Genomic DNA, 5,000 nt, shown 5'->3' with positions numbered 1-5,000 from the left:
AGTCTAGCAGAGAGTCAAGGTAATGAATGGTACAGTCCAGCAGAGAGTCAAGGTAATGAATGGTACAGTCTAGCAGACAGTCAAGGTAATGAATGGTACAGTCCAGCAGAGAGTCAAGGTAATGAATGGTACAGTCCAGTAGAGAGTCAAGGTAATGAATGGTACAGTCCAGTAGAGAGTCAAGGTAATGAATGGTACAGTCCAGTAGAAAGTCAAGGAAATGGAGTGGTACAGTCCAGTAGAAAGTCAAGGAAATGGAGTGGTACAGTCCAGTAGAGAGTCAAGGTATTGAATGGTACAGTCCAGTAGAAGGCATCAATACCCCCAACCTACGTGAGCTCTCACTAATGTTGATTACTACAGTCAACACTAACAGCTGGGCTCACTTCAATTTGATTAAAAGCCACAAACAGGACAGTATATAACATGGCGTGTATATCAAATATCATAGAATTAAAGGCATTAACATGGATTTGTTGTGTAACCCCAGCTAAGGCAGGCATATATGTGTGTGTATCAAATCACAGCCTCACAATCCAAGAGCTTACTTTTAATCAAATACAGAATCCCAGTTGATACAGTTTATAAATCATTTTTTTGTGATCTCAGAAAGACATACAGTGAGAATTGTGTCAAAACTAAAAGTAATAAAATGTAAGGTTTCTTCCTCAATTATGTCTGTAATATACATTCACCGAACACTTTGTTAGGAACACCTGTTCACCTTCTCATGGTGGAGGTGGTGGAATGGTGTGGGGAATGTTTTCTTGGCACACTTTGGGCCTGTTAATACCAGTCAATCATCTCTTGAATACCACAGCCTATTTGAGTATTGTTGCTGACCATGTGCATCCCTTCATGGCTACAATTGACCCATCTTCTAATGGCTACTTCCAGCATGATAATGCACCATGTCACAAAGCAAGTCGTCTCAAACTGGTTTCATGAACATGACAATGAGTTCAGTGTTCTTCAGTGGCCTTCCCAGTCAGCGGATCTGAATCCAATAGAACACCTTTGGGATGTGGTAGAACGGGAGATTCACACCTTGAAAGTGCACCTGAAAAATCTGCAGGAATTGCGTGATGCAATCATGTCATCATGGACCAGAATCTCAAAAGAATGTTTCCAACATCTTGTGGAATCAATGCCACAAAGAATTTAGGCTGTTTTGAGAGCAAAGAGAGGCCCTAACCAGTATTAGTATAGTGTTCCTAATAAAGTGCTCAGTGAGTGTACAGTGCCCTCCATAAGTACTGGAAAGTCTTCTTTTATCTCTATACTCCAATAGTTTGGATTTGAAATCAAGCAATTACTATGCGGTCAAAGTACAGATTCTCATCTTTAATTCAATGGAGGTTTTTTTTTCAGATTGGGTTCACCATTTACAAAGTACAAAATGTTTTAAACATACTCCCCCTAGAGTAGATGTTTCTGTACGCTTCAGAATACTGATGAAAGTGCTGTTATCAGCAGTAACATCAATTAAGACAAATTATTCAATTATTGTGCCAGCTATACATGCCCAAACCATAGCAGCTCCTCCACCACATTTCACAGATGAGAAGGTATGCTGTAAATATTGGGCAGATATTTTCTCTGAACTTTCCTCTTCTTATTTGTAGGTACTTTTTAGCAAACTGTAAGTGACCATCCTTTTTAAGGATAACTAGTGATTTGCACCTTGCAGTGAAATCTGTAGTTGGGCTGGTCACGTATTCTGGGGGTGGTAGTCTCTGACACATTCACGCCTACACCCAGGAGAGTGTTCCTGATCTGTGGACAGCTGTTCTGGGGGTTTTCTTAATTATGGTGAGCATTTTTTATCCGCTGTCGACGTCTTCCTTGGCCTACCAACCTGTTTGCGATTACTGAGCTCACCAGTGCTTTCTTACTTTTTTAATGATGTTAAAAATTGTTGATTGTGGTAAGTCAAAGGTTTTGGCTGTTTCTGATTGATTTGTCTGAGATTTCAGGCTCATAATCGCTTCCGTGACTTTCATTGACGTCTCTTTGGTCCTCATGTTGACAGACACCAATATTAGACTCCGAAGGCAAATGCAAAGCCTAGAATCAATACTAGACATCGACAGCTCTCTTATGCCTGCACAAATAATGACGGAACACACCTGACTAACCAGAAACACCTGTCAAGCCCATTTTCTAGCCTGAAATCAGGGGACTATGTATAAAAAGGGTTGTAATTTCTAAATGGTGAAACCAATCTGGAAAAAGGAAACATTGAATCAAAGCTCTTAATCTCTACTTTAACCTCATAGTCCTTGTTTGATATCAAATCCAAACTATTGGAGTATAGAGTATATAAAAGAAACCATAATGCTTCCTCTTTCCAAGACTTATGGAGGTCACTGTATATTACTGTCCAAGATAGGAAGCCTAGTTGAAGTGGTCTCAGCAGTAAACAGTGGGGATAGGGGGATGGAATGGAGGGATGGAGATAGAGGGGTTCGGAGATTCAACAAGGCCTTTCACCTGATTCAGAGAGTGAGTGGGCAAACAAAACAACAATACAATCTCTTTTGTTTTCTCTTTTTCCCCTGATCAGTCGTTTTCCAGCACCCGTTATTGATGTGATCAGTCTGTCACAGTGATTGTCTGACGGCAAATCAATTAGAGTAAATTGACCCCTAATGCTTTTGATAAATTGTATTTAATTTGAGGAAACCAAAACCAGATTAACCCATATGACGTGTGTGTGTGTGTGCATGTGTGTGCGTGTGTGTGTTTGCATGTGTGTGTGCGTGCATGCATGTGCGTGTGTGTGTATGCATGCATGTGCATGTGTGTGTGCATGTGTGTCTGCCAGGCTCCTTAATCCAGAGAGTGTATGTTGAATAAATTTAGAGGAAGAAAATCCAATCCATTCAAACATTATCCATAGACACAATCGGTTGTTATAAACCCCAGGACAGGCACTCGCATGCATACACACACGCACACACACACAAACACACACACGCGCACGCACACACACATACACACACACACACACACACAGCCATCACCCTCCCCGTCACTCCTTGTCACCCTGAGAGCAGGCCAGGCAGATAGGTAGAGATTAAATATGTATTGGAAGCAGTGATAGGAGACCTGCTAGAAATGTATAATTTGCCCTCCTGCATATTTCATGCGCCTAAACGGAGCAACACAAACAGGACACATTAGCATCCCAATTCGCCATAAATAAATCTAAATTAAAATGAGTGTCAGCCCTCATTTAGAGGGTTGGGATTGAAATGGAATGAATGAATACATAAATAAAGGAATAACAACAAGGGAGCTAGAGGAGTCTGGGAAATGGGTTTGCCCACTAGATCATGTTATTAGTGTCACTGACTATTGTGACCAATGGCAGGACCAGAAGCTAGCTGAGCCTATCAGGGATTAGATACATGAAGTACATGAACTCTGCTATGCCTAAATACAATTAACACACATCAAGGTCAGTCTCTCTCTCTCTCTCTCTGAAGTGACAAATAAACCCAAAATAACCATAAATAACCAACACAAATGTAACAGTAAACATTACACACAAGAGTTTCAAAAGAACAGTAAATACAATAATATAACATTTAAAATGTTATATTATTGACGATGTGCCATGTTTCAATGTGCAAATCGTTAAAGTACGATAGGAAAAATAGATCAATAGTTAAATCAGGGTTGTTGTTGTTTTTTTTGGCAATTTTACTTCTGTGATGGCACACTGTGATATTTCGCCTTGCGGATATGGGAGTTGATCCAGGTTGGATTTGTTTTCTATTTTTTTGTGGGTCTGTGTCATCTGAGGGAAATACGTGCCTCTAATATGCTCATACATTTGGCAGGAGGGTTATGAAGTGCTGCATAGTCTGTCTTCTCCTAGGAGCCAGGTCTGCCTATGGCAAACCTTTCTCCATAGCAAGGCTATGCTCGCTGAGTCTGGACATAGTCAAAGCTGGTCTTAGTGTTGGGTCAGTCACAGGGGTCGGGTATTCTGACACTGGACTCTCTGTTTAGGACCAGATAGCATTCCAGTTAGCTTTGTTTTTTGGTTGATTCTATCCAATGGGTCAAGTCATGATCTTTTTTGGATTTCTCATCATTGGGGTTGGGTCTAATTGTGTTGCTGTTCTGGGGCTGTGTGGGGTCTGTTTGTGAACAAGCTGGTTGAGGGGCTATAATAGCAGCTTATTTGGGGTTTTGCACTTTCTCTCTCTCCCTCACTCTCTCTCTCTCTCTCCCTCTCTCCCTCTTTGTTCACCTCTCTCAGCACTCTCCTTTCTCTCCCCCACTCTCTCTCCTTTCTCAATAGCCCAATTTTCCTTCTTCTCTTCTTTGCAAAACACCTTATTTCTTTCCCTCCCTCCCTCCCTCCCTCCCTTCTCATCTCTGCCACTACCCCACCCCCCCCGCCCCCCCCCCCCCCCCACTCTCCTTCCCTCCCTCCCCCCCCCCCCCCCCACCCCTCCTCCCCCTCTCCTAGAGAGCTGTATTAATGCTGGATGCTGGTGACAGAGTGTGACTCTGGGCTGGCTGACAGTTAGCCATCGGCGGTGGTGCGGCCCGGTCCCAGGGGGACCAGTCACTGCAGCCGTGATCAATACAGGAGGTGGAGGAGGAGGAGTGGCCCTGCCTCCACCCCCACGCTACGCCACGCTCCCCGCCACCCTCCACCGTCACCGGCAACTGCCGCATCGGGAAACCGGCTATACCGGCCGCGGCTGACTGATGAGTCACCCACGGCAACGCCGACCGAAAACAACATCGATTATCATCAACAACAAACCTCTACAGCCCTGACACACCCACACGGACTGCACGCACACACAGGCACGCACGCATGCACACACACACATCTGCACACACACACACACACACCACACGCACGCACACATGCACACACACACACACACACAAACACCCCCCCCACCCGCACACACACAGCCACCGACAAACACACACACACACAAACACCCCCCCCACCCGCACACACACAG

The 5,000-nt window shown here is 44.0% G+C and overlaps 1 protein-coding gene across 1 annotated transcript in view; it reads right to left on the bottom strand.

Annotated features, from left to right (window-relative positions):
* The window catches only part of dock2 (dedicator of cytokinesis 2), a gene marked incomplete at its 3' end in the record, with an annotated part of 32,908 nt that overhangs the window by 7,802 nt on the left and 20,106 nt on the right, over positions 1–5,000 (bottom strand). The gene's annotated exons all lie outside the window — the stretch shown is intronic.

The sequence above is a fragment of the Argentina silus genome (genome assembly GCF_951799395.1).
Source record: "Argentina silus genome assembly, chromosome: 15".
NCBI lineage: Eukaryota > Metazoa > Chordata > Actinopteri > Argentiniformes > Argentinidae > Argentina > Argentina silus.
This window is presented reverse-complemented; position numbering and strand designations above follow the sequence as displayed.